Consider the following 9,986-nt stretch of genomic DNA (forward strand, 5'->3'; position numbering starts at 1 on the left):
AGTTTGTGCGTCCAATTTGCTGACATACTCCCAAATACAGACAGAAAAGCAAATATCTCAGTGCTGCAACCCTATCAACTTAACATGGTTTGTCTTCTTGCTGCACGAGAGAGGGCCTAGAGTTGGGGTGTCTGTCTCAGCCGGTGCTGGCGTATTGCAAGGGATTTTGCCGAGAGCCCCGACTGCTTTGCACGTAAGGCAGATGCTGCCCATCCTACAAGTTGTTTTTCTGGTGTCGACCATTCATTAAAACGCAGCAGCCTTTGAAAAAAAAATCGCATTTCTCGGATCGATTAGCTAACACCGGTTGCTTAGCAACTAAATTCAAGCGGAGTTGAAATAAAGTGCATTTTTATATTATTATTTATTGGGAGAACAATAATAATAGAACGACCGCTTGCCAGATTCTCTTGACTGTAGTGTGTTTTAATTCAACTCTGGAGATGTGTTCAGAACTTGGGAACCGAATACAGTTTTAATTATCATGAATAAGGGAATGTTGCAGGGAGTACAAACGGATTCTGCTCGGTTACACCACACTATTCAGTAGCATATAATACATTGACGTCCTCTGGCATTAGAATTATTTGTAAAAGTGGTTTGTGAAGGTGATTTCTGGGATACTTGATGAATTCAGATAGAGTCGCGCTCTGTGCTTATTTCTTGCTGTGCGATGCGGGCTGCTCTTTAGACGGTTCCCCATGCAGAGTGTTGCAGATTGACTGGTGAAACCGAAGCGTGTCCTTACCCAGCCTGGGTAGTAATTGAACAGGTCACTCCATCTGGTGGGGAAACATTTTCACTTCGGGCCTGAATCCGAGTGTTGTGATAAACCTCAATGTAACCAAGCGAGATTTCAAAACAATTCTCTTAAAGTTACAGTTTTTTGTTTATGATTAATATACTATGCCGGATACTTTTTAAATTTCTGAATTGCACCGAGTTTTTATTTGCTTACCTTAACCGTTCCTTTACATATCAGTTAGTTTCTGATTGATTGCAGAAGCCGGCGCCAAAAGTGTATAATGCCTTTTACATAGCATCTTTTTAAAGGTCTGTATTTAATTTGCCACATTCAAGGTGGAATTGTATTAAAAGTGCATAGCTCGTCTTGTTGAAGGTTCGGACATGTAAGAATTAAGGCATGGTTGTGCATAGGTTTGATAGTTAAATTAGTGCCTAGAGGCACCTAGATACTGCCTTAGTAGATCAACCTATTCCGTTTTAAATATTATTGAAGTGTACAACTGAAGTTACACGATTATTTGAACTTTTCGTTTTATGGCCAGGAATGCTCACTAGTTCTGATGGTCCAATAATTAAAATACTGTACGTTCATCCTTGGCTCTTTACCGACCTAAAGCAATGATTATATGGGGCAGAGTAATCGAGCTAGGCCTGAAGTGATACAGTAGAATTACACTCACACAAAATACCTTAAAGAAAAATATTAATTCGGTGACCCATGTGGGAACAGCCGAGTCTCCAAAGATTCCCGCACAGCTCCACAAAGGTAGGGAGTTCTTTGTTCAAACTGCACTGTTGCAGCCAGAGGAAAGATACACTGACTTTATACAGACTGTATTACAGACTTTGAAGATATGCGTCTGGACTCTGCTGCTGAAATTAACCGTCTATTTCACAACACTCACAATGCAGTTTATAGTTTCTGTCTGGCAGTTTCATAAAACCACATCGTTGGCTTTTTGGTGTCATGCTGGTGTGTGTGGTTTCCAGAAACAAAATGCTACGTATGTAAAAGAAAAGCATAATGTTTCTTTAATTGCACACATCACCGATCGGTCACTGCTGTAATATTTACAAACTGGTCAACTTGACCTCATAAATTATCACTGAAAAAAAGTACAGTAAAAAGATTGGCAAATGTACGTTTTAAAGCACGCTTAAATACTTAGGTTTCATATTGTTTTACTATCTTGTTTTAATCGTATTTGAAGACTTTGTCAAATATTTATTGAAACTTTATAAGCTAAATTATTGATTCTGCCAAATACAAAGGTACTTCCACCTTGTTGTTACTATTACTAGTTAGATGGCGAGGTTAATTATCGCTGCGATGCAGTAGAAATAATGGGAATATTATGTGTGTGTGTGTGTGTTTTGTGAATATTCCATTACTTGCTGTTTTTCTCGCGGCTAATTCTGATGCGGGTCGATGTGGAGCCTGGTGAGAAGAATTAGTATGTGGAGGACAAGGATGTCAAAGTTAGAGCAATTCTGACGAGAAAGACAAAGTGACAGAATAGAGGGTGGGAGGGGGGAGGAGGGATAATATCTGAAACATCAAACAAGCCCCGGGGCGGATTAACCCTTTCAACCATAGACCTCATTTACAAAGGATACCATAAAATATTGCTGTTTAAATGTTTCCAGGATACCTTCAGCTGAAGGTTAACTTCCTCATAAATGTTACTTTTTTTAGTATAATGGAAAACTGGAAGGAAAATATTTTCTTCAGCTTCTTATGACTAGTGAAAACGCAAAATTTGCATTATGGATCACTAAAACATTATACATGGAAAGCGGCTAATTGCTGTTATGTTCTCCTATTTAATAATCAAATATGCACTAAAAGTTAGATCCTGAAGTTAAAATAATCAGATTTATGTAATGACACCGTTTATGTTAAAATAAATATTAATGCCAGTGATCATTAAAACCTGATAATAACGATTGTGTCGAGCTTAATGGAATCCGTTGACCAGCAGAAGTGCTGTTCTTAAATTGATCAGGTAGGTAAGCTCAACATTGTTACTGTTCGTAGTATTTGTGTTTTGTGTATATGCATGAACTATTGTGAGGTTAATCTTTGTCAACATGGAAAAGGTTATCTAGAACTGAAGTGCATTGACTACCAGACCAAAGGAGTCAACAACACAAATTCCTATCAAAAATACGAGGCCTATAAATGTGTGCCATATAGTACACTGCAGTACTCATGAATATGTGCATATGAATGGTGGGACGAAATGCATGCACACTAACAGGCATATGTTCTTATGAACCAATATACGGTACGACATGCCTGTGTACAACACATAATCAGTAGGACAGATTGTGCACGCACCTTAAGCACAGAAACTGAGACATGCTCATTAATTAGAATATGGTACATATGAATGCAATATGGAGCAACATGTAGGTACAAACGGTGAGTCTTATATCCTGGGTTTGTTATGGCATTGAGCATAACGGTACGAAATGCTTGGACAGATGCTTAACAGCGCACTTTTTCTTAGATTGCTCTTCACAATGAACAACAGATGCCCTTTGCTATAGCTCCATTATATCCTGCTGCAGAATTTCAGATGGCACCATATGGCTGGTCAAGTCTGAGCTGAACAGGTATGTGCAATTTTGAAATACATTTCAGAGTTACTTTGAATCTGGCGAGCCGTGTTCTGTAGATTGCGTAAGTCGCACAGTAAATGTAGGAAACCCCTAGAGTAGGAATGAGATGACAAAAATGGTCGTTCTTGAATACCGCTACACTTGCTTGGAAAAAAAGAGGTTTTTTTAAATAAGGAATTTAGAGGAGGTGAATTCGGATATTGTAGTCACTGCCGTTCATCTGCGTTTGAATCGGAAACATTTCCAGTCTGTGATAGTGTAAGTCCCGTTGGCCCATATAATGATTTTATCAGTATTTTAAATGTACAGGAATCTTTCATTCTGCCATCACCACAGTCCACAACAATCCTTATAACAATTCTGTTAGCGCTAACAAAAATGCAGTGTGTTAACTGTCTTTATATCTTTTCCATTTTAAAATTAAATCCGTTAAACAAGCAAAGAAAACAGAAAGTTTTGTCTGCGATGATTTTGCTGCATGCATCTGAACTATCAGCGATGGGAAGAAGCATTCTTTCCAGAGCTGCCCTTGTAGTTATCTATCTCAATTACAATGTTATTTTCCCAATAATACTAATTAAGAAATGTGCATAGTTCCGCACATTTCTCCCATCTTGTTTGCTCATATTCAGCGCACTAGAATTAGGAGAACATATGTGCATTTTTAAAGGAAATATGAGTTTTTTAAAGTGAGAGAAGTCTTAGAATTCGCAAGGGTTAGTACTTATGGGAGTTAAATGTCACTGGTCACTGTCAATAATTTGGGCGTGAGCCCACGAGTCCATATTTTTTTTGCATTTTTAACTCAGTTACTTTTCCCACGGAATCACACAGCCCTTGTGTACCAAATTACAACACGTAACGCATATACGAAAATCGGAGTTAAACTCAGCCGGTAGCCAGCTTCCACATCTGAGCTTATTTGGCTAATAATCTCTAGGCTTTAAACCATGCTGCAAATTCAACCCGTGCACAGTACAGATGGTCGGCAGCGCACACTGCGTTCGGGGAGTTCTTTTAAATCAACCACCATCTTTGCTCCCAATCCATATTACACTACCTTACTGTAAGAAACAAAAATAGTGACAGTAAATCTACCAAACATTTTAGAGGAAATTAAGTTAATTGAACAACGCAGATAACTTGTCAATTGAAGAGTTTATGCTCAATGAGATTATTTGAGAAGTTCATACCCAGGAGAAATGCCTAAAGTGTATTATTGAAATCTCGGTCATTTCAGACGCCTAACTAATACTTTAATACTAGCCGAAGGTCAGTAGGCAGCGAAACTAAGGATCAACTCGTGTACAACTATTTGGTATTCTCTTTCCATCAAAATGGCTTTGAATACTGTAAGGACGATTAACCATATTTTTCTTCGAAAAAATGTGTCAAATCAGCTTCCCGAAGTGAATTGGGTTTGGTGTGTGGAACAGTGGAACACAAGTAACAACTGCTGTTAAGAACAATAAGAGTTCAACTTCAGTGGTTACAAGGCTTGCTGATAGTTTGTTACAGTACTCACAGGCACATGCTGAGCGCATTATGGTACATTATAATGGTCACTCCTATAGCTTGAGGTAAAATAGCTGCGTACCATCGTCAGAAAGCTGGCCACGTCTTTCGGAAGCCGGGGGATTTTGCAGCACGCAAGTCTCATCATAAGACTTGATTTGTTTAGAATGAGTTGCAAACGATACCGTTCTTTTTACGCAACATCCACGCAGACACACGTTTGCTTGGGGAGTCCTACACTTTCCTATAACCCCGTAAAGCCGTATCTGGAATGTAGGGGCATATCGGCACTTTTCTGTAGAAATGAATAACCTAGGTGTGTTCAGATTTGGCTCTTTATACGTAGCGATGCTGTTTTAATGGTCGATGAAAGCATAATACATCAACACAGGACATCAAATGAGGATGGATGGTGTCTGAGTAGATTTGCAGCATTGTGTTTATAGACGTTTCTATAGATGCAGGGCCAGTATAATGCGACAGGTGGGCAACAGCTTGTTGGGTGATGTTGGAGAGCAACAGTCAATACGTTCTTCCTTAGTCTCTTTTGCCACGTAAAATGACAGGCCTGTGACCATAAAACTGGCACATGAAAACCAAACTTAGACCTGGAAGATGAAAGGCTAAACTGCAAGGTCAGGCTTTATACATGAACTCTTAGCATCTCAACGTCAGGCTTTATACATGAACTCTTAGCATCTCTACCAATTGTCTTAAAGCAGCAATGGTCTCATCAGATAAGCTATGATAGCCAACAAGTGCAGGTAAATCCTTACAAATGCCAATAAATGTTATATTGCCACCAGCATTGTGCTTTGATATGAATATAATAATCCTGCTAGAACCACTACATAACGAGAATTATATATTGAAATTCTATGCTTGGGTCAGATAAGACTCCAGCGCGTAAAACAAGCGCCATCTCATTTCCTGACATTAATACACTACAAATATTGAATACAATAAACATCAATAAAACTCTTACTAGTTGGAGAAATTACCATTGATGGTGCCTGTACACTGGAGATTGCTTCTATAATCTAAAGGACTAATCGAATCCTGAAAATTGCACAATATTTATTGTATGTACGAAAGTCAACCTTACATTGAGGTAGGAAATAGTTTCCACTTGAGTTTGGAAGAACATAGCTGGTGACTTGCGATGTTAGCAGCTCAATCTTTATTCAATCGGTGACTGACATCGAATAGTTGATAATAGCGAGGCTGGGCTCCATCGCAGGTTACTGTTCTTTAACCAATCCTATTTAACACATCAGTTCAATGGTACAGTAGAATGGATATAACCCAATTTAATACAACATTTATGTATTTAGTTTTTTGAGTCATTCCCTCTCCTTCCTTATCTCCCTTTCTTGGTTCTCGGATTCTTACTTGAATGGGGAAAATGTGCAAGGCTATGTGGAAAGAGCGGGGGAGTGGGACTAATTGATAGCTCGATTCAAAGAGCCGGCACGGGCACGATGGGCCGAATGGCCTTCTTCTGTGCTGTTTCATTCTATGATTCAATGGTTCTATGTGCATTCTGTGACTTGGAAGATGATGAAGGGAAGGGGGTGGCACGATCCCTGACCTCTACCAATGCTGCACTGAAACGGAACATTCAGAGATAGATGCATGTTATGTCCTCGTGATATTTATGTCATCTAATGCAACCAAGTGACTTATAAACAATCAATTTGTGAATGTACTATGGTTTGGATTGATGAGTTCTACTAATACTGTATCACAAGTCCTTTGTTGTAATATTTAAAAAATAAAATTGCTAAGATATTTTACACTTTTATTATATTTAAGAGATCGTTTTCTCTATAGATATATTACCAATGATATATGTTTAACTTCATGAAGATATTCATTTTCACGGACATTGGATGGTACATAACATACTAAAACATTGCAGTGCAATTTGTGTCATTGTTATGTGTTGTGTGGGAGTATCAATCCATCTGTTTTGTTCCATATCCCTTGGCTCACCTGCAGCTGAGAACGCAAATAGGTGTCCTGCCCTTAGGTCCCTGCCAGCTCTCTCACTGTGCTGGGACATCCACTGGGAAGCACCCAACGGTCATAATCACCTGGGGATAACTTTCCCTTCAATTGGTCTACTCTCTTGGGAAAGTGCCTGACCCTCTCGATACAGCAGCGCGGTTGAGAAAGAGGAGATTGCAGCTGCCTGCCAGCTCTGGTATGGTTGTGTGTGTGCATCACCTGTTATGATTGATCCCTAAAATTCCCTGTGGCCCCAACAAGATGTGATAACCATCAGCAGTGGTCTTATTAAATTATGTGAAGTATTATATATCGTGTGCGGAAATGTGTTACAAACAGTGTGGTGAATGGTTTATCTAGTGTAAGCCAAGTTCTTATATATAGTGTGACGAAATTGTATATTTAGTGGGAACGATAATATAGTGTGGGAAATGAAGTTGTATCTAGTGCAAGGAAACATAGTTTGTACAGTGTAGGGAACAGCTTTATACTTTGTAATGGGAACAGTATTACATGTAGGGGTGTGGAACTCCCTCCCTAAACCTGTCCGCCTCGCTACCTCTCTTTCCTCCTTTTAGACACTCCTTCAAACCTACCTCTTAAACCAAGCTTTTGCTCACCCGCCCTAATTTCTCCTCATATGGCTCGTTGTCAAATTGTTTGTCTTATAACACACCTTGGGACGTTTTACTACGTTAAAGGCACTATATAAATACAAGTTGTTGTTGTGTTGGTAACATATTTATAGTGTGGAAATTGTATTATATTCTTTTTAGGATTCCTGTAGCATCCAGCATGCCCTAAGAATGCAAGCAAGTTCCCCTCTCCTAAGACTCTGCTAGTGCCACTCTGGAGTGGGTTTCTAGAGATATATAAGTATGCTTGAGGTGATACCTGACTTTGTGATACACCAAGGGGTTGTGTCACAGCACTGTCACTAAGAGCAATTGATAAACCATCTATGAATTGAGGCATTAGGCTACAACCATTTCATTTACTCACAACTACCCATCATTGTCCGTAAATTGCAGTGTGTAGGGAATTTTAACTTAATATTTTGTAGTTTTTTGTGAAATTTCATGGGTATTTTGAGCTTTGGGAAGTTATCATTGTGACAATACACCGAAGATAATATGAAGCGCCATAGAACTGACGAAGGGGCATCGACCTGAAACGTTAACTCTGTTTCTCTCTCCACAGATGCTGCCTGACCTGCTGAGTATTTCCAGCATTTTCTGTTTTTATTTCAGATTTCCGGCATCCGCAGTATTTTGCTTTTACGATGGAAGTGTTGGAAGTGTGCCTGAGCAACCGGCAGCCACAGCAGCGCTCAAAGGTTTGTTATATTCACCAGTGACGTAGATTCATCTGCAAATAACTAGCAACAAAATACAGAGAAACTGTACACACAGTAGCTGGCAAACCTTTCACTTTTAATCAATGTATTAACATTGTAGTCTTCCAAGGTGATTAAAATGTGTCGTCTTGTTTGATTGCATTTTGTCATATGTATTTTTTATGATTTGTAAGTTAACGGTGATTTATCTAAATATTACAGCAGCGTCCGAATGTGACACCGTGACTGAAGCTATGAGGCACTGACGTAATTCAAAGGTGGACTTTTTTTTAACCATTTTTGCAGGCCAACGGTTCTGATCAGATGAAGGATGTCGGTGCTTTTGGTGTGTTATTGGACCAGCCTTACCACCTAGTCTCCAAAGGCGCCCTCTTTCACAGCCTCGGAGTGAGGGTTTCAATCTGGGGGCTAATCCACGTTGAACTGCGGAGAGTTTAGTTGTAGATTTGAAGTCACTAAGAATGAGGCCGAGTCTGTTCAAAATCATTTCAAGAAAGATTTTCGCACTGACCAGAGGGGAAACTTCCATCCCATCAGTCTGTGTTTGATTCGATCTCACGTCCCACAGTTGGAAGAGCAGTTGTTAATCCACTCACCACGCAGCTGCAGCCCGCTCACCACAGCCATTGTTCCAGTACAGTATTGGAAACACCTTCAGACGTGTTCATGCGCATTGCTGCCCTCTGCTGCTGAATGTAAAGTTTAAACTGTATTAACTCGATTCGCGTTCAATGCATTATTAGTCAGATCTAAGAATTAAACCTTTTTTTAGTAAGGGGATAAATACCACTTACAGTACAGTTATAAAACAATTTTAAAGAACTCTGATATGAAGTGACTTAAGATAGAAAGACTTACTTTAAATTTTATTTGAAATTGTGGTGGAACAATAATAAGAACATACAAAAACACACCGTCACTAAACAACGTATAACTATTTAAAAGTATGTGCAGTCACCAGTGTAGAGGGATTCATCGGAATTGCATCATCTGAGCAATATCTGGATACTGTGGCGTGTTGTGCTGGCCACAGTCACTGTTACCACTTATCCAATGGGCCGTGTTGCCAGTTATCGTGGAGACTGCCCATTGCTATGGAATGCGGTAGTTGCTAAAATAACAGAAAACAGATTTAAATTGAAGTTTTCTTAATAGTATTTAAATTATTATTAATATATAATAATAGTACATTCCTCATAATAGCGACTGTTTGTAACATAGCCGGTAAACTCCGGAGTGCAATGTCTAGGGGCATGTCATACATTCAATGTTACGCCAAGTTTGTGAAGTGTATGTTTACATTTTCTATCTGTCTACAGATAAAGTTAGTGAATTGCATTACTTCATTGTTTTACTGTCCTTAATGAATAAACGTATTTTTCGAAACGAGGATGTGAAAAGTGTGAGTTTAAAGCACGTCATGGAATCTGACCATAGACTTGTGGGATCGCATAACCTCGGTTTCACTTAAAACCTGTAATCATTTGCGACGTAAGCTAAAGTCCGAAATATGTTTTAAACGTAGAACAAGAAATATTTTAATGCAAAACTTCCAAATATCACACGTGCATTGAGTGACCGTGATGTCCAAGTGTTGTAATGTTTGCCTGTGAACTCTCAACCATACTGGTATCTTATTAATGGCACATTATCCACACCGAGCGTACCTGGTTGTGCTTATGTTTCTTATTCATTTTAAAATACACCTTCTTCGTTTCTACCCTAAAACAAT

General features: G+C 39.1%; 1 long non-coding RNA gene across 1 annotated transcript; it reads left to right on the forward strand.

Moving 5' to 3' along the window:
- Window positions 1-3,264: 3,264 nt before the first annotated feature.
- Window positions 3,265-9,667, forward strand: LOC147111769 (uncharacterized). The gene is made up of 3 exons (XR_015079856.1): window positions 3,265-3,366; window positions 8,148-8,233; window positions 8,540-9,667. It is a non-coding gene; the product is annotated as an uncharacterized LOC147111769 (long non-coding RNA).
- The last annotated feature ends 319 nt before the right edge of the window (window positions 9,668-9,986 follow it).

The sequence above is a fragment of the Somniosus microcephalus genome, chromosome 10 (assembly GCF_052327205.1).
Source record: "Somniosus microcephalus isolate GS21.2 chromosome 10, FLI_Smic_1.0, whole genome shotgun sequence".
Classification (NCBI taxonomy): Eukaryota; Metazoa; Chordata; class Chondrichthyes; order Squaliformes; family Somniosidae; genus Somniosus; species Somniosus microcephalus.